The sequence below is a fragment of the Chiloscyllium plagiosum genome, unplaced genomic scaffold (genome assembly GCF_037043375.1).
Source record: "Chiloscyllium plagiosum isolate Xiang-an unplaced genomic scaffold, Cpla_swu_hap1 HiC_scaffold_6, whole genome shotgun sequence".
NCBI lineage: Eukaryota > Metazoa > Chordata > Chondrichthyes > Orectolobiformes > Hemiscylliidae > Chiloscyllium > Chiloscyllium plagiosum.
In genome coordinates, this window is record NW_028270144.1 from 40319944 (window position 1) to 40341380 (window position 21437).

Below are 21437 nucleotides of genomic sequence, written 5' to 3' on the forward strand. Positions count from 1 at the left end.
AATATTTTTGTATTCCACAGAGCCTACAACAGATGATATTGTTTAACAGCAAAATCTTGGACACTTTTGGTGAAGTTGTGGATGGCAGTGATGATTATATCAAACAAAGAACAAGTTAATTTCATGAAACCATATGATTCAATAAAAGTATTCAGTTTTCAAGGGATTTTGTGGATAACTAGGAATGACCTCAACCAATTATTCAAAATCTATGACTGTAGATAATGGGGCTTAAAAGTGAGCTTCGTGGTATTTACTGAATCATGGCCAGGATGAAATTTCTCATGTAATCTTCCACTTTTCATCTCCCTAAGTTTGAAACTGTTGTGCACAAATTCTCCAGAACTCATATCGAGTAATGCAGAAGTGTTTGCCATTGATGTCCTATCTAAAGTCCAGCTGCTCACCATTGCAGATTCTGCAAGCCAAGAACTACCACTCATTCTGTGGTGCTCAACCCTGAAAATGCCTGAGATAAGGTTAGCTGCCCACTTCGAGGACATAGGACTGGATGGTTGAAAGGAATCTTTTATCTTGCTGACCATCCACTAGGACAGAAATTGCAGTACTGATGAGTGCTGTACGCAAAACAGAAGTGACGTACAACAACACTGCATGAAGGTTGATGATTTTCTTTGCTCAACAAGCATAAGTGCCACTGTCTTTTCTCCACTCCCTTACCCTCACAGGACAATCATTCCCTTTAATTCTGCTACTACACTCTCATCTCACATAGGCTCATAGACTATAAATCTCACTATTGCAAATATCAGGTCGACTTCACCTTCCTAAACTATTAACCCTTCCTGATCTTCTGCTCTTCACTCACTGGGGACTCCTCATTACCTCTCTCGTTCCTGCATCACCATTAATTGCACACCAATCTTTTTCCAACATAGTCAATCTTACTCTTTGTTTCATTGCAAGAAAAAATAGCCCACTACCAATTCCCCCACACCCGCCCATGGATAGACTTCTCAACGGCACTCCGTCTAACCTATCTATAATCTCCCTAGACTGCTCCCTTTTGTCCTGCAAGGTTGACAGTGATCATGCACCTGTAGTGTAATCAGACAAGCCCCTTAACTGACAGTGATGGAACCCTAACCAACTGAATATAGTCCTTCTTCACATGATTATGTTTGTAGTTCACTTGAACCATAAATAGAACATGACATAGACAGAGGGTAAACTTGACCAGGAAATACTTTATTATGCATCCTCACAGCTTCACAGTCAGTTTTAGGCTATCTCCCCTTGCTTCCAATTGGGTCACCTGACCCACTGTCTTAAAAAGGCAACACACACCTAACTGCGTACATAAAACACATCACAAAGTACTCTTGGGTCCTTTTGTTTTTGCACATCACGATTTGATGGAAACCCATGTGCATCTCTCCAGGAAGCTATAGGTCATGCTTCAGCTCTGAGTTTGATGTAGCACAGTGCCATACAGTGACATGTCCATCCCCTGACAGACTTGTGGATTGACTGCTCAGTGCTCCCTGTCATTGCAAGCTGCCTGCATCTCCTTGTGTCATAACAGCAAACTAAACCACAGCCAGCAGCTCTGTGCTAAAGTTCATGTGCTCAAAAAAAAATGTGAATCAAATAGGCTCATAGCTTCCATATAAGCTTTAAACTGAATGAGCACTAAGAAAGCCAGCTAAGAATAATATAATGCATATGTTTATGTCAGAGCCAAAGTATCCTGTGTAAATATGTGGTTGCCTCAGCTTGTAAGGTGATCTGACAAAAATATAAAAGTCATTGATGCCCATTTTCAGCTCCAAGTTGAAATGTCGAAGATGTGATGCATTGTGAGAGTTGGTATGAGAGTGGGTATGATGACATGGTTAGGCTGGTGATATGCCTCTATAGAGTTTTGTGCATCAAGGTTTGCAAATGATGGTGTTTTAGGGAGCTGCAGATGTCAGGTTCCTACTCAGTTTTACTCAAACTTACACCATCCAATTTATTGATGGAGGTTAGGAAAATTGGAAGTGTGACCTAAAGAGGGCGAGTTGGGGTCTTCAGGACTGCATGTGGCACAGTGGCTCAGAAGTTAGCACTGTTCACACACGCCATGGACCTGGGTTCAATTCTACCCTCTGCTAACTGTCTGTGGATTTTGCACATTCTCCCCATGTCTGTATGGGTTTCCTCTGGGTGCTCTGGTTTCCTCCCAAAGTCCAAAGGTATGCAGGTTATGTGGATTGGCTATTCTAAATTGCCCATAGTGTCCAGGGATGTGTAGTGTGGGTGGGTTATTGATGGGAAATGTAGAATTACCAGGGATAGCATGGGTGGAGTTTGGGATGGCGGTGGGTCTGGATAGGAATTTCTTCAGACAGTCAGCATGGACTTAAATGGCCTGCTTCCACACTGTAACAATTCTATGAAAAAAGATTTTAATTGTTTAGATTGAACATCCAGGTTACTGGAACAAAAAGAGAATAACTGTTCAAATTTGAAAAAAAAAAACTGTTTGCCCAGAAATCTAGGATGCAGCAAGGAAGAAATCCACTCGTTTCTAATAAGTGATCATCCTCTATGATAGACATCCATGAGATTAAAATTCCACCAAGTGATAGTATGGAACAAAGAAGATTTTACCTGCAAAAGAATTTAGAAAATTAAGGGTTCTCCAGGTAAGTTGACCAATGACGTCTATTCACCAGGAACAACATTGTCCACAAAGAATATCCAAGAATAAAAGATCATGCAACATCAAAAGATTCACTGCTCAGAATTAAGGTCAACATTCCTCAAGCATTAGACATGCTATTCTTTCATGTCAGAAGTGAGTGAAAGCTGGCAAAATTGGGAAATGTCCCAATTGACTATATTTGTGAAGGCAAAGACTTTGGAGGAGGTCATGTAGTGGTAAAAATAATGTCATTGTATACGTGAATAATTTTAGCTGTGGGGAAAGAGCTGTTAAGGAGATGTTATGCAAGGTAATGAATTAGTATTCATGTTATATTTGGCGCTACCTAATATGATGGTGCCTCTCCAAATTTGGATGGTGACAGTTGACTGTTGCATGAGAATACAAAGGGAGCAACTGTGTTTTGTACAAAGAGTCCTTAGTCATCATGCCAAGAAAGTTATTGCATGCCATTCCTCATGATAAGAAACATTTCAGAAAGAGAAGATGATACAGGCCATGGCGAAGATGAGCAGGGCTTGAGTTTACATTGATGTAGCTGAGTGGATTGGGTAAAGATAAGACCATTTTAGTCCTGGTGTAGAGGTGGAAGTGGAACTTACCCTGGTATAATTTGTGGTCTTGGTTATTGCTGACCTTAGCTTAGATCCTTATGTTCAATACAATGTACGGATACATTGCTATAGATCTTGACACTTGCATTCAATGCCTCATCACACTAACATAACTGCAAATTTCTTGAAACATGCCCAGGTGTTGTTAGAATAAAGTTTCCTCTTTGACTTCTTTTGTATTGGTGAAACTTTGCAACCACATCACCCGAAATAAAGCCCAAATCCTGTATATGGGACCCTTCTCTGCAGGGCCATTGGCAACAGAGAAGAGACTACGGCATTGCCCCGGGTGTGGCTAATTTAAGTAAGATGCAATTTTATAAAAAGATTTTGGGCAAGCATTTTCAAACGCAGTATAGTGATAATCATTTTTGTAGAGAATTCTAAGTTTTTTGAGCAGAGCTTCTCAATCCATGCATCATAATCCCAAATGGGATTGGGCTCATACAAACTGAAGCAGTCATGGCTGCTATTGATCTATGACTGTGTTTCCTGACAGCTGTGATGTCCCTTCAAGTGTTTGTTGCTGATGTATGTGATCTAATAGACTGCTTCTGGAGGTCCAATTGCTGTTGAAAAAAGTATTGTCCTTTTTTTTATTTAACTTTGTCTTTTCATCAATTCCTCCTTTGTTTAATATCTGTTTGCCCAAATCCCACACAAAAACTATTTTCCCTACTACTCCTGTGCTCACTCAACATCTGAAACTTCCCCTTTTCTAACAGTCCCATTCAACAATTGTTGTACCCTCCTCCAAATTTTCACTGAGGTCACATGATGGCTAAAGCAGTAACATAGGTTCACAATGAAGGAAAAATATTAAGGAAGCATTATTAGAGACAAAATAAACTACTCTTGAGACTTATAATTCAACTTTCAGGTCATATTCTTTTATGTATAGTATGGTATACCAATCTCCCTAGAAAATGGGGTCTACTCAACAGGATTGATTCAACTGAAGTCCTGAATTTCTAAGGCTCTATTCTTTTTAAGACAGTCCTCTTATACATTGCCTCATTGACACTAGCAGCTTATCTAGCACTGTTTCCATTTGTTCAAATTAGCTGGAGGGCTCCTCACTTGAAATAGATTAGAACTGTAATGAACCAATATTCAGTGTGACAAAGCTAAGTATGCTCATGCTAAGGATATGTTTGTTGAGACCTGCATGCATTTTTACCAGAGACACCCAAAGCATTGTGGACTCTACATTCGCACATGAACAACTGAAAATACAACATTAACCTCCAAGTTTCCAATGCTAGCCATCACAGCACAATATATGCATGGGAGAGGGTAGAGAGAATGATAACAAATATAAATATGAGATCTGAGAGAAGCTTTGAGAAACTGAATACTTTATAATCTAGATAATATTGTGTCTTGAGTATTTGTTTTGATGTATTTAAAATATTAATTAGCATCAGTACAGGAAACCCAAAATATTATTTGAACCGTGAAAAAAATAAAGATGAGAGGATATGCATTTAAATTTACAAAATGTTAGTTTTAAATTGGATATTAAGAGGAGCTTTTCTTTATTCGGAGTGATAAATCTTTGGAATTATCTCCCAGGCAAAATAAGAAAGACAAAGTATTAAGGCTGCTCAAAGTGCTGCCAATTGCTATAATAAGGCTACAATACTAGAGAGATGAGTTTTCATTTTCCAACTAGTTGCTCTTGTCCTTGATTGTACTTGAAATTTGAATGCTGACATCTATGATGGGAAAGTGTTCAAATCTCAAGGGATAATGTCTCTCATTTTGAAGTGTTGAAAAGATGAAGAAATTGTAATGTGCACAGTTGAGGAGAGAGAGAAAAATATACAGAGCTAAAATTCTACAACTTTTCAGCAGACCTATTTAATAAATTATCCTGTTATTTTCCTTTATTTATGGACATCTAACAACACAAATGCAGAGAAACCCTGTGCTATAATATTTGTAGCCGTACACAATCTTTTGCACATACATTATATCTTGCAATCAGCTTTTTACTTTGACAAGTACTGGCCTATTTGCAGAGCCCTGCCAAGGCACATATTGTAGTTGCAGTAATCTCCATAGATCATTGATCCATGTCAGACTATTCAAATACACACCAAGGCAGAATCAGGTTTTCAGCATTTTCTTACAGAACATTCTCAAATTGGGTGGGATACCAGAAATCTAGTGCTGCAGCTTCTGAAGACAAAACAGTATGTGTTATATATCAAAACAGTAGATCATAGCCGATTGATGTGGAAGAGTTTATATGCCAGCTGAAACAGTTTGAAGAAGTCAAAGATCTAATGAATGCTTATTCCAATTGCATCAGCCAATTCCTGCATAACGAATGGCACAATTGGAGACCTCTGTACCATGAAGTGATATAATTTTAGGTGGGTATTGCCTTAACTAATTGTTGACCTGAGTTGCCTTTAATCATGGACAAGTCCCAGTCTGAGTAGGAAGCTGCATCTTATAATTTGAGCAAATGCGCTTCTGGAAGATTTACTTCACTTGATGATTTATTCTTGTCTACCTGTAGGATTATTCAATATCTAGGTTATTCAACACTGTCTGATTACTTCAGAGGTACTAGTCAATTAGAAAAAAAGAATTTGTTTTCAATACTCTATAGTTAAGAAATGCATTTAAAGAATACCTCAAAGTGAAATAAATCTGCCGATCATAAAATGGTATTAACAAGTTGCTTTCAAAATGTATTTTTAAATAATTTATCGTCATTTTACTTGGCCTGTTCAATGGTCAGTAATATTCTACGGTATTACTTTCTAACATTCCTCAAGGTGCCTAAGTATAACTGATCACTTTGACTGGTCAGATTCAGTGATCGCAGTAAACAAACTCACTAAGTAGGTGTGTATATCCCATATCCCCATTTTCAGTGAGCCTCCAAGGGAAAAATCCCTGTAAAGAAAGAAATGCTTGCATTTACCCATTGACTTTCATGCTACCCAGGCCTCTCGAAGCGTTTCACAAACAATGAAATACTTTAGAGGATTAAGATCTTGTGTACTAATCCTGATTGCATATCACACATTTCCCAATGTGGACTCTGACGTTTGAGTCTGACCATCCATTTTTAAAGGTCTCCAGACATGTCTTGATTCTGAGAAAATCTAGCCAAAAGACATGTTTTAAAGGCTGGCCATTAGATTAGACCATGAAATGTAAATAATACCTTATCTTTCATTGATAAACAGTAAATATTGTTATGTCTCTGTTAACATTAAAGTCCTGTCTAATTTTTGGTTCCACTGAAATTTTATATTTAAAAAAATGAAATCAGGTGGAGTTTATAATAGAATAGCAGTCCTCACTTTCTCCTTTATAATAGAATGACCAATTTGTCAATGCTGAATTTAGCAGATATGTCCTGAACCAGGCCAAGACTCCTGTGGTTGATTCAATGTTCAGTCTATATTTACTAACAGCAACTGTGCCTTTTAAGTACAGTGATGAAGCAGCTAACAAATGTCTTTACTTGCTCCTTCTCCAGAATCCTTTTATATGTACAGGCTGGGACTTGTCCATGACAAAAAGCAACTCAGGTCAACAACTAGCTAAGACAATACCCACTTAAAATTATTAGGCTCTCCAGTTCCTACCATTCACACATCTGTCAAATCTTTATATCGAAGCACTGAAGATTGAAAGGTGAAAGCTGTCTTTGAAAATGGACAAGGTCAGAGGTCACATGTTGCCAGGTTATAGTTCAACTCTGTTTATTTGAAATCACAAGGTTTTAGGAATTCTGCTCCTTTGTCAGGCTCCTTCATTCACCTGACAAAGGAGCAGTGCTCCAAAAGCTTGTGATTTTAAACAACTTTGTTAAATTATAACCTGGTGCTGTGTGACTTCTGACTTTGTTCACCTCAGTCCAACACTGGCACTACCCATCATAACTTTGAAAATGGAATAAGAAGAGATAGATATATGCCTCCAATATTGTGAGGAAGCATCCTTGAATACTCCACAAAAAGGCAAGGTGTTAAGACCAGAATGGAACAGTTTGGGAAAATATGAGAGAAATTAAATTGGGAGCACTTGAAGAAGATGGTGTTTGAACATGAGTAGAGGTGTAGAAAAATGGAGAATTCTGGGAACAAAATACAAATGACAGCCTTGGAGATTTCAATATTTTGGCATGGTACAAGCATTAGCCTCATCTGGAATTCAGGATGGTTTCACCACAGTTCTATGAAAACAAGTCCCAATTCCAATGAATTGAACTTCCTTAAATCTAAAGTCCATTATGCTTCTAGGGTTGGTTACACTGTATATCCATCACAGACCTACTGATCAGTCATCAGGCTGTTTAAAAGTTGTTCCAGTCATACAAAAAATGTTTGCATTAAAATGCTTTTCACTAAGCTAAATTTAACATCAGAGGAAAGTTGCTGCTGGCCCTAGAAGAAGATGTTTATTTTCCAGCAAACCCAATCCCAAGCATGGCTATCAGTCACCTTTGCTACCTGCTTTTCCTGCTTGTGCCAAACACGCAGTTCCTACATCCTGGAATTGCTGAGGTCATGCTGTGTCCAATTAAGCCAATTTTAATTTTAAAATTCCTGTTATGAGAGTGTGCTGTTAAGGTGCATAGTTTGGACCTGGAATTTATTTGGATCGAGCTTCCAATCCAGCTTTGAAAGTCCACCCATTAGAGACAGTTGGTGCCCTCATCATTGGTATTTATAGAGAATCTGGACTTGGGTATAAGGAATCTTGAACTATGTAAAACGGCTGTTTTTGTTTTAAGAATCACTTAAATACACAAACAGTTTATTGGGTTGAAGAGATCAATTTTACAGGACACATGTGGGTAATGCATTTTGGAATGAAAAATAAATAATGAATGTATACATGAAAATACCCTAGGCCTTACAGTTTGCAAAAAAATAAATTAGTTGACTAGCTAATTCCCTAAAAGTAGAAGTGCATGTAAATAAAGTCGTCAGGGCGAAACACTTTTGGATTTGCTATAATTAAAAACACAGAATGCAGGATTTTCTGTTCAGGTCATCAACGAAAGCCACATCCTTTAGAAACTGAAGTCTATTATTATGACCCAACATCTTGTCATACAATCATGTCATTAAACCATGGAGACTGATGGATGGGAAAATAAGGTGATTGCAAAGAGCTTGCAAAGGGATGGAGAATGATTAATTGATGAGGGTGGATGAAGTACATTGAAGAAAAGTGTGAAATTAATCACCTCGCTAAATGGAAGAGAAAGCACTTTTTTAAAAGTGAGAGGCAAGTACAAATTGGGAACAATTTCCTCTTTTAAACTTAGTTGTTACCCATGACCCATTCTTTTCAGTATGTGGTGCCGTTAAATACCTTTGTGTGACACTGCACACAACCATTTTCATCAGAAAAAGACCTAAAGCATATTTTAGCCCGCATGGCAGGAATGTTGGCTGGGATTCATAGGAATTTTGGGACCCTTATACAAGCATCACAGAAATTTAACTTGAAAGTATCCCAGTCAGATAAATGATAATTTGGTCTTTTATTGCAGTTGGGTTGGAATGCAAATCTTGATGTAATTACCATATATACTCATAAAGAAGTCAAATTTTTAAAACTATTTTTAAGGTTAAATTTATGGGCTCAAGCATTACATGGATACTACTTCTGAGTAGCCAAAATTCATGCTACAGTCCAAAATACCCTTTCATTAGCAAAAGCCCAATTGATCTAAACAAATAAAGCAAAAAAGAAGGTTAACTTGCTATCTGTGAAGAATTACTATCAATGTTTACATGAGATAAATGGAAAAATCCAGATTTTTTTGGCCATAAATAGGAATTGGCTTTTACATGAGTGATTTTTACTCAGATATAAACAGTATGTAAAACTTTGAGACACACTTGACGTATTTTGGAAGGAAAAAGAAGAGTTTACATAGTGTAACGGCTCTCACTGCATTTTGTGTTTTGTTGGCTTTGAACACTTTGGCATGTCCTGAGGAAGTGAAAAGAGCTATATTAATGGAAGATCTTTCGAAGAATAGTGTATTTTCTTTGTTTAAAATGAGAAAGTTCATTGACATATTATCTTAACTAGATATTCCTGTTTTGAAGAGAAAGCATGCAGATTCTACAATAGAAATTAATATTTGTCCATATATAGATCTTCATATTATCGATGATTTCAGTATAGAATGAATTCAAAACCCCATCCTCAACCCCAACTCCATCAAAACAATGTCATCTGTAATAAAAGATTCAGAGAGTCTGATAGTTCTCACTTTCCCCATAATTATGCACTATTGTTAACTATTCGGATGTTTATCCAATTCAATTTTGAAAGCCATAATTGCACTGTCAGGTACTACATTCTTGATTCTAATCACTCACTGCCTTAAAGTGTTTGCTCTTGCTACAATTAATCCTGAACATGTAGCTCTTGTTCTCATCACCTCCACCATATGAAATATTTTCTTTCTATCCACACTCTATGCACCTCTTATGGTCTTGAGTGCTTCTATCAAACTTCTTTTCAAATTTATCTAATTTTTAAGATTAATACCATCAGCTGTTTCAACTTTCTTTACAATTAAAGTCTCTCCTTCATTGAAGCATTTTTTATAAATCTTTTCTGCACCTTCCTGAAATGTGTCATCCAGAACAACCCTAAGTGAAGATGAACTTTTGTTTTATAAAGTTTCATCATGCTTGTTTATGCTATGTTTTGATTTATAAACCTTGCCACAATCAATGATTTGTTCATATCTCCCTCCAATCTCTCTGTTCTGAGGTCCATTTTAACTTGCACCCATCATTTTATGTTGACTTGTGTTATGACATGGGGTAAACTCTCCTGCTTAATTTAAACCCAGCAACACAGAAAAGATTTATCCCATGCAGTAATCTGTAAAAATTCGAGTTACCAAGAACTATCTAAAAAAACAATTAACAACTTTATTTCTTAAAGCATAACAGAGAATAATTAATAAAAACTATTTACAATTCCTTCCTCTAACCCATCTTTTACCTTCAGTTCTATGATACTAGTCTGATAAAACTCCCAATTAAGATTTACAGAAAAAATTAAATTTTAAACCAGCCAGTGGTTGAATCTTCTCTTTATCTTTGTTGGCAGATTGGCTCTCTAGGTCAGTGTTGAGGTTTCTCCTCTGTGCAAACTCCTTCTCTATACAGGTACCTCTGAGTTCTGACTAGCAGTCCACAGCTGTTGGTCTTGTGGCAGTTCTCCTCCCAACTGTTCAATTTCCCCCGGTCTTACACCCCAAAGCATCGGATTGTGTCATTGGCTTTTTAGATTGTCAATATACTCAATTCAAACTTGATTGGAATTTGGTATTGTTTGGGGTATGATTTAAACTGATTGACCTGTTTTGTCATTTCCAGGCAATCAACTACCCCAGTAGTTGAAGCACATGTTACATTGTGTCTTATTGAGAACACTTGGTGCTGTCACTGGTAGCTTTTACTCTCTTAAAGGTATAGTACCCCCACATCTTCATAACAATTGTCATTCTTTCTACCAAAATACATCACTTTACATACATATATATTTTTTTAAGATTCCCTACAGTATGGAAACAGGCCGTTCAGCCCAACAAGTCCACACCGATCCTCTGAAGAATAATCCACCCAGACCCATTTCCCTACCGTGTATTTACCCCAACTAATGCACCTAACACAATGGGCAATTTAATGAGTAATTTAACATGGCCAGTTCACCTGACCTGCACATCTTTGGACTGTGGGAGGAAACCAGAGCCACCCCTGGAGGAAACTCACGTAGACACAGGGAGAATGTGCAGTCTCCACACAGACAGTCGCCCGAGATGGGAATCAAACCCGGGTCCCTGATGCTGTGAGGCAGCAGTGTTAACCACTGAGCCACTGTGCCGTCCCATTCTCTGCAATAACTGTCATCTGCTGAGTATCCATTCAATTTGCCAACCTAAGTCCTCCAAAATTTTATCACTATCCTCCGCAAGGGTAATAATACTTCTAATTTTTGTTTCATCTTCAAATTTTAAAATTGTGCCCTCTGCACTGAAGTCTTTGGTCATTAATAAGTTCCATGAAAAGCCATAGTCCTAGTGCTGACACTTTTTAGAAATTCTATTGTGTGCTTTGTTTGTGTGATAAACAACAATTTCCCTCAATGATCTATTTCCTGTCACTTACCTTTGTATTCCTACTGCTACTTTTAAATCCATAAGGCATCAGCATGGCTGAAAATATTTTTTATGTGGCACCTTATCAAATGTCTTTTAAAAGTCTGTGTAAATCACATCAACTTAATTATGCTCATCAACCCTCTCTATAACTCAGTAAAACAACGTAATCAGCTTCAAACAGCATGATTTGCCTTTGACATCTTGATGCTGATCTTAATTACCTTGTCTAATTCACAGTTAATTTTGTCCCAGATATTGTTTCTAAAAACTTTCCCACCACTGGGGTTAAACTGACTGGCCTTCAGTTTCTAAATTTAGTGTTAAACCTCAATAATAATGTAACATTTGGAATTGTACAGTTATCTGGCTTTACCCTTTTGTCAAAGTAGACTCAAGGAAGGAAGGAGGTCGTATCATCAATTTCTGCTCTTACTTCTCTCAACATCCTCAGATCTTTAGCACTCACCCCTGCCTCTTCAAGCTTGACAGGGTAATTGCTGAGAGGATGCTTCCCTCGTGGGAAAGTTTAGAGCCGGCATAGTTTCAGAATAAAGGGATGCCAATTTAAAACAAAGAGGAGAAGGAATTTCTTCTCTGGTTGTGAATCTTTGGCACTTGTCACTGAGAACTGTGGTTGTAAAGTCCTTCTGTATATTTAAGGCTGAAATGGATTCTTGCTCAGTAGGGGAATCAAGGGTTGGGTGGGGGAAGGAGTAGTGGGGTAATTGCAGGGAAGGAAATGTGAGGAATGTTGGATTAGCCATGAAATTATTGAATGGCAGAGTAGGTTTCTGGGGCTGAATTTGGGATCGAATTTCTTACAGTCTCTCTCATGGCCACAACATCACACACTCATGTGATTACTGGTGCCTGCAGTTTGCCAAACGTTTTCTATGTGCTTTATGTATTGACATAGAGATATTATAAACCTGAATTAAATTATATCATACTTCCTCTCAGTCTGACCTTCCCTAATACTTTACTGATTCTTCTGGTTGTTTGTGTGCTTTCTTTCTAACGTTAAATGCTGTTTCCCAGCACTGCCTAGTTAATTTGAACACATCCAACAGCATTAACAAACCACACCTTAAGTGCTGTTCAGTGCAACTCACCTGGTCCATACAGATCGCCAACCCCACCTCCCCCCACCGACTCAACCAGTTCCAATTCCAATGTTCCAAGAGACTAAAACTCTTGCTCCTGCACTACTTTTCCAGTCACATGTTCATATGCTCTTTGCTTCGATTTATATACTTACTCAAACATGCCACCAGGAGTGGTTCAACATAAGGGTTAGCAGTAAGAGAAGGAATGGGTGACCAGCAGGCAAACCGAGAGGCCTGGATGGCCATTGCAGGAGCCTTTGGTATCCTGCTTGCTAGTCTTCTCCAGAATCCTTAAAAATTTCATGGTTCTTATTTCTACCTGTACAGATCATACTGATATGGCAGAGCCGTTTGCCATTCACCTTTCCTTTAAACTCCTAATGTGGTCTCTGTTGCGACTCAGTGGTTTCCTTGACTCTGGGAGCCAAGGAGGTAATATACTACCCCGAATTCACATCTGTGGCAACACAAATGCTTGTTTATTCCCTAATTATTGAAACTCATCAGTATTCCATTCCAATTCTTTCTTCTGTTCCTTTCTGTTTTGTACAACTCAGTCACCTAAAGTGAATTAGGTCTGGTGATACTCCAAATGAAAAATCTCTCCCACCAAAATTCAGAAATAGATTCCAGTTGTGGAGTAAGATGGACAAAAGGGGCTCCTGCAATGGCCATCCAGGCCTCTCAGATTGCCTGCTGGTCACCCATTCCTTCTCTTACTGCTAACACTTACATTGAGTTGCGTTGAGTTTTGTTGAGTTAAATGAAATGGAATGGAATGTCACAGAATGAAATGTCATAAAATATCATAGTGAAAAGCTTTGTCTTCCGGCAACACCGACAGATCACATATTTACTTATCTATGTTACTTAACTAATAGATAAACAGCAGCAGAAACAAAAAAACAGGTACAGACGAATGTTCAGAGTTTGAGAGTCCATTCAGTATTCTAATAACAGTAGGGTAGAAACTGTTAAGAAACTGGCTGGTGCAGGTGTTCAGGCTTCTGTACCTTCTCTGAAATGCCTCCAAAGCCAGTAATAAATTCGCCCCGATGGTAGAGGTTGTAGAAGAACCTTTCCAGGGTGGGATGGATCTTTGAGAACATTGGCGGCTTTTACTTGACAGCAGGCCTGGTAGATGGATTCTGTGGATGGGAGGTTGATCTTTGTGATTTTCCAGGCCAAGTTCACCAATCTCTGTAACCATCTACAATTCTGAGTGGTACAGTTGCCAAACCAGGTAGTGATACATCTAGACAGAATGCTCTCGCACCTATAAAAGTTTGGAAGAGTATTCACTGTCATGCGAAATTTCCTCAGCTGCCTGAGGAAGAAGAGATGTGTGGGGCCACCACCTATAAAAAAAATATACTTTCCACATAACTGTCAGTTAGGTGGATGTAGCACAGTTTTGCCTGTAGCTTTTTAAAATCTAGAGCTCAATTTGCCACAGTTGATGTTTCCCATGTTGAGAACATGAACTCTTGCAAGCGACAGAATACCAATTTTTGCCAATTTATCAAGAGTGTCTGTTCATATGATGCCAGTTAAAACAAAATTTGTATTCTCTTTATAATATTTTTGCCAACTGTGTTAACCAGTCTGTATCCTTTTGTTTCTAAGGTATTCTGCTTTGACTCAATTTATTCGACTAACTAAAGTTAAAAGAAACAAATGAAGGCATATTGTCATGTACATAGTAATTTCTACATTGCTTCAATCATATTTATTCTGTGTTTCACAAATTTTTGATACTGTCACTGGATCTGTTATTACATCACACGTTTGAGAACTACAACCTGTTTAGGTATATCGAATAACTCTGACCAAGGAAATGTTACACTCACATCTTTACATCTGTCTGTTAAGATCAGTGAACCAAAAGTAGGCCATTTGTCCCATCGAGTCTACACCATCGTTCAATGAGGTCATTCTTAACTACATTTTCCTGCTTTTTCCTTACATAATTCTCGATTCCCTTCCTGATTTTAAAAAAAATCTGTCTGTCTCAGCCTTGATTATACTTAACAACCCAGCCTTTACATCTCTTTGCATTAAAGAACTTCACAGATTGACTACTCACTGAGAAAATAAATTCCTTTTCATCTCTGCCTTAAATAGGCAACCACTTACTCTGAGATTATGCCCTCTGATCTGAGACGCTCTCACAAGGGTAAACAACTTTCCATATCTACCCTGCCAAGCCCAGTGAAAATCTCACATTTCAATAACGTCTCCTTTCATTTTTATAATTTCCAATGAGTGCAGGCCCAACTCAACCTCTCCTCATAAGAAAGCTACTCTATACCTCAAATCAACCTAGTGAATCTTCTCTGGACTGCCTCCAAGGCCAGTAATTATCCTTCCTCAGATAAGAGAAACAAAATTGTTCATAATATTCTGAATATGGTCTGTCTGGTGTCTTGCATGACAGATCAAATCTTGTACTCCATTCCCTTTGAAATAAAAGCCAACAGTCCATTTGCTTTCTGTTTTTTTCCCCACTGCAGTTGGATTTTAGCTTTTTGTGATTTATGCACTAGGTCCCCCAAATGACTGCGTGCTATAGCTATTTATCGTTTTTCTCTATTTAAATAATATTCCGTTCTTCACTTCCTGCCAAAGTGCATAACCTTGCATTTTCCTAGATTCTACAGCAAACCTTTCATTAACTGGCACCTATGGGACCAGGAATGTACCTGATGATTAAATATTCAGGATAATCACAAGGTGCCCATATTCAATGTAAAAACACACACTAAGTAATAGAAACATGATGCAGGGGGTATAGACATCACTGTTATATTTTATATAGAACAAAATTCTCTTAAATAACAAAGCTACTTTGCCTTAAACAAAACATATTGGCAGAGAGTCTTCTTACTCATGTCCTCAATGAACATCTTGGACATTGCGGAGATCACAACAATATAATAAGCTTTTTTTATTTAAGGTATATCATTTTTGCCAATTTATCAAGGGTGTCTGTTCATATGGTGCCAATTAAAACAAAATTTATGGTATTCTATTTGCCATACTTTTTTGCCAACACAGTTATCTTGTCTGTAACATTCTGGATACTCATTGTATCATCCTCACCATTTGACTTTTCACCTATATTTTGTGACATCTCTAAACTTGGTGATATAGAATCACTTCCATCATTCAAGTTATGAATGAATATTCCAAATAATTATGGCCCAGCAGTGATCCCTGTGGTGCTTCTCTGTTCATAAGTTACCTTACTGAAAGTCTTCTGTTTATCCCATACTCTAAGTTAGCCAGTCCTCTGTATTGGGAATAATATATTCACATGAATGATGGATTTTTATTTTATTAAGTAGCCTTGTGTAATGCCTTATTTAATGCTTTCTAGAAATCCACATATATAGCATCTACTGGTTCCCCTTTATTGCTTATCATTCACCAAGATCACAGATGTCCTGTTGTCCTCACTCTAGTAATAGTAACCTGATCATTCTGCAATTTGCAGCAGATTTTGTGTCAAGCTTCAGTGAGTATGAAAATTTATTAAACGGGACATTCTATGATGTACCACTTCAACAACTTTAGGGTCACTAATCTGAAATATAAAGCTGATTTTTTTTAATTAATTCAAATTACTTGGCATAAATGGCCAATGCAATAAATTTATGGCGATAGACACCGACATCTCCACCCCAGGTGTTCTTTCAGTCCGTTGAGTCTGCACCAGTCAAAAAACAATCTAACTATTCTAATCCCATAGTATTTAACACTCGGGCGATTCAGACTTTTGTTCTTTTTCAAAGACCTAAATAGTATGAGTTCATGGCTCTAGACCTAAAACATGTTTTTTTTAATTGAAATTTTGAGTGTTGAAGCTAGTTGGGAAATTATTAAAAATATTTCAGAAGGAAAAATAGCAATGCAAAAATTTAGAATCATGGATATTTGCTGGAGACAGATTGAAACCTAAGCCAGTTAAATATTTATGAATGTACAACCCAAGATGTGCCACATGTTATCTCCCTGTGTACATAAGCACATTAGATCGTTATGGATATGAATTATGGAATGTGATTATATTTTGAAGCTGTATTATAATGACAATAATAGCTTCTTGCAGCTTTATGTTCTTTATCCAGTTTTATGTAAATCTGCAGTAATCGAAAAAACTATTCCAATAAAAATTGCATGAGTGAGTGTTTGATTTCCTCAATGGCTGCTAGCAAAGTAGCATGCCTCCAATGGAAACGACCCCATATATATCCAGAAGAAAGTAACTCACGCAAAACAACCTGGTTCAATCTGTTTTTGTTATTTAGTATCATTGCCTTGATCATTATTTTGTGTGGAATCTGAACAAAGAAATTCCCACTTGCATCTCAAAGAGGAGAATGGAGGTGCATGGCAACAAGTTGGTTTTCCATGGCTTTCCAACTCAGCCACGGCATTAAAATCCTGTTTCTGAGGTTCTCAGCCAATCACAAAATGCTGGTGTAATGATATCCTACAACAAGTCATTGAAGGTCAGGATCAAAATGGCCTGAAGGCACAATGTCGCTGAAACAATCTAAAGGCAACAAAGGATGCAAAGAAGAGTTGAAAGGCTGCCCTTATGGACCTTTGACATATCCCTGAAGATCTCATTGGATGTTGTTAAATAGTCTACCATATGCTATGAGGAAGAAGCCAGTCACCCAAAAAAAGCATATGTGGAAGGAACTCCCTCCCCAATGGCACTTTGGGTCTACCTACATAAAATGGACTGTAGTGATTGAAGAATGTGGTTCATCACCAACTCCTCAAGAGCAACTAGGGATAGGCAATAAATGTTGGAAAGCCAACAAAATCCACAACTTGTGAATGAATCCTCTTAAGAAACACAGTGGAATTTGATGTCCAGGAATTTAGAAGAATCCCTACAGTGTGGAAACAGGCCCTTCAGCCCAACAAGTCCACACTGACCCTCTGAAGAGAAAACTACCCAGACCCAAACCCTATTGTCCCATATTTACCCTGACTAATGCACCTAACCTACACACCCCTGAACACACTGTGGCAATTTAGAATGGCCAATTCACCTATCCTGCACACCTTTGTGACTGTGGGAGGAAAGCGGAGCAGGCTGAGGAAACCCACACAGACACGTGGAGAATGTGCAAACTCCACACAGACAGTTGTCCGAGGTGGGAGTCGAACCCGGGTCCCCGGCACTGTGAGGTAGTAGTGCTAACTACTGATCCACCGTGCCGTCCCTTTAAAGCAATGACAAATAGAGACCCTGGAAGTGTGAACCCGCCACTCAAGTTGCTGCAGTGCAGCTTGTAGATTATATATACTTCGTGCAATGGAGGAGAAAGTGAATAGTTAAGATGATGGATGGCATGCTGGTTAAGAGGGCTGCTTTTGTCCTAAATAATTTCAAGCTTCTTGTGTATTGTTGGAGCTGCACTCATTCAGGCAATTGGTTAAGATTCCATCACATTCCGGACATGTACCCAACAAGCTTCTGGAAAGGTTTTATAGAGACCAGAACTGAGTCACTTACAACAAGGCTTTTCCTTGGCAGTCAGGAACTCACCACAGTTAATGAGACAAGACACAGCATGGAGTGACTGTACAATGAAACTGATGAGCTGGGAAGTCTTTTCAGAACGAAATTGCAAAGCTTGTCACCAGCCACAGTGAAAGACTTGTGCTACAGTTTGGCTTGAAGGCTTGAATTCATTACTTTGAAGGTCAGTTTGAAATTTTTGCAGCCTCTTTGAAGTATACCATCCTTGAATTTCCTTGCTGTCAGCCTTCACTGCTGTGGGGCACACTTTTAAGCAGCTATATTCTTTATCTCTGAAGAGCAGAAGCCACAGCAGTTCTATGAACCCCATCAATAACTGCACATCAGGGTGACCAACACCAACGGCACATGTATTCTTGACAATCACACACCACTTTACAGGAACAGTGGGGATGGATAAGAGGACTTTCACTCAAAGGGGACAATAGTCTCAATGTAAAGACAATGGACTTATGGTGAACCTTCTCAATATGACAGAAAGCAGCAATACCTTGAGAGACTTGAACTTTCATCTATAGATATTGCTGATAGTTGCTTCCTGGAAGACTTAAGCTTATTACGCCCATTCTGTTTCTCCACTTCTGGTTTGTTCCAGAGATCTGATGGTGACATCTTGAGGATTATTTGGTCTGCAGCCTATTGATACATTGTACATTGTTGCTGACAACTTGCTTTGTAAGATTACCAATTCTGTGAACCCTTTGGAATCAATCAAATGCACAGAGCTATTGACTTTGCTGTAGTGGCTGGATTCCCCATCTAAGATGTAGGTCATCATTGACCAAGTCAGCTTGTCCCAAACCACAGTATTCACCAATTGCATGGAATTCCTCTTGTTAGTGTTTATCTCCTGCACAGCAGAAGATCGGACAGTCTTGTCACTCACAACTGAAAGATTAGCAATTCCTCTGAAGCCACAGGGGTTGAATCACAGAGCAGGAAGAGAAATCAAGTGACAAATACTTAGTGTTACGTAAGAGGATTCTTCTCTTTTTGAGAAAAAAAATAATGGCATTGCACCAATGTTAATTAACAAAGTTTTTCAATTTTTCTTTATTCTGGTGTCTAATTTGATTAGATCACTTAGTGTGGAAACAGATCCTTCGGCCCAACAAGTCCATACCAACCCTCCCAAGAGCAACCCACCCAGACCCATCCCCCTATGTTTACCCTTTCACCTAACACAATGGGCAATTTAGCATGGCCAATTCACCTAACCTGTACATCTTTGGACTGTGGGAAGAAACCGGAGCACCCGAAGGAAACCCACACAGACACTGAGAGAATGTGCAAACTCCACACACTGAACCCGGGTCTCTGGTGCTGTGAGGCAGCAGTGCCAGCCACCGTGCCACCCACATTAGATTACTTACAGTGTGGAAACAGGCCCTTCAGCCCAACAAGTCCACACCAACACTACGATGAGCAGCCCACCCAGACCCATTCCCCTACATTTACCCTTTCACCTAACACCTAATTTGTGTGTCCATCATTCACTCTGGACAGCTTCCTTTAGGTGAAATTTTCCAGCAGCTTTCACGAAGAATAAAAATGCTATGAAAACGAAGATTAGAGTGAGGTATGTTTTGTTGCTCAGTAGAATTGTTTGTTTTTCTGCTCCGATCTTCAGTTATGCAGTGACCGACTTAGTTGTTGAGATAGTGGACAGCAGGTGTGGGCATTTCTGAGGGTATAGGGCAAAGAAGGAGAAGTAGGGATATGGTAAGAAGAATCCTTGATGCCATGTACCCTTTCTCCATCATCCATCTTGCAAACTACTGGCACTCTGCTCACCAAAAGTTGTATAACACATGGCTACTTTTCAGTGCCCATCAAGCCAGGCAGTATTTGTTGTACAGGAGCAAGGTGAATGTTGCAAGCCAATGGAACAGAACTAAGAAATGTTTGAAATCAGCATTTTATACCATTGATTAGACTTTAATGTCTTTGGGCATAGTATTTGTTGAGGGTACTCTGCTCAGTAATACCCAGTAGTCAAATAAAGAGGCACAACAGTTACATTACATTTGTTGGTCCAATGTTCTTCAAAGCTGCACAAATTGGGTGCCCAATCTGGACTCCAACCATCATCCCAACTAAAGATTCGCCGCCCAGTCTCTGTCAGCTTTCAGGTCAGTCAATAAGGCTGCAGAATAACAGCAGGGCATCAGCGGTAAGAGTAAAAGAGTCACAGGGTCATCTAGAAATGTGCTTGCTGAAGTGCAACAGCCTCTCCATATTAACAGTCTCTGCCTTTAGGGTCTTGCCATGGTTTATAACTCTGTGGTCAAGTATATTCCCCTAAAGAATAATATAGACTGGTTTAGAAGGAAACAGACTTGTGTTCACAACCATGGGACATCCTGTCAATAAAGTTTTTTTGAAGAGTAATCTATATTATAACATCATAAACATGTCAGAAAATCTGTGCATAGTCATCTCCAATAAAAATAAGTGTAATAATGACTATGTAATTTTGAATGAGGAATAACCATTATTTCTTCTCTCTAACTGGTGTTATGAATTGTATGGCTAAGCAAACATTTGATAGCAAAAGCTGAATGTATGTTCCTCTGAAATATTGTTTTCATCTCCATTCAACTGTTTAACTAATATTTTCACTGATGCAAGCCCTAATGTCTAGCTTTACATCAGCCCTAATTGAACTGGATAACTTAATTCATGGTATATTCCCACAGTGAACTCTGTCATGTTTGGGCCGAGAACAGTTGGGTCAATCTCTCTTTAAATTCCTGTTAAAAACTGAAAGAACTGCAGATGCTGTAAATCAGAAACTCCTGTTTTAGGAGTTGCTGGAAAACTAACAGCCGGTCTGGCAGCATCTGTGAAGAGAAAGCAAAGTTAATGTTTTAGGTCCGGTGACCCTTCCTCAGAACCAATGGTAGCTAGGAAAATTTTGGTTTATCTGCAGAAAATAGGGTGGGGAAAGGGTTAAGGAGTATATGTTAGGTGGGGATAGAGCCCAAAGAGAGACAGGAACAATTGGGGTAGACAAGGGAGTGGATAAAGATTTGGCTGGGGGGGGTGAATAGCTGTGAATGGAGTCTGTTAGTAGCTAACAATAGGTCGTGTGTGATGGCAGACTGTGATAAAATGGCCTGGTATGTGGGTTGGGGGGCTAGGGGATGGGGGAGTTCAGGCCCTAAAATTATTGAACTCAATATTGAGTTCAGAGGGCTGCAGCATCGCCAAGTGAAAAATTAAGTGTTGTTCTTCCAACTTGTGGTGAGCTTCGCTGGAGCACTGCAGCAAGCCTGAGATAGATGTTGGCCAGGGAACAGGGTGGTAC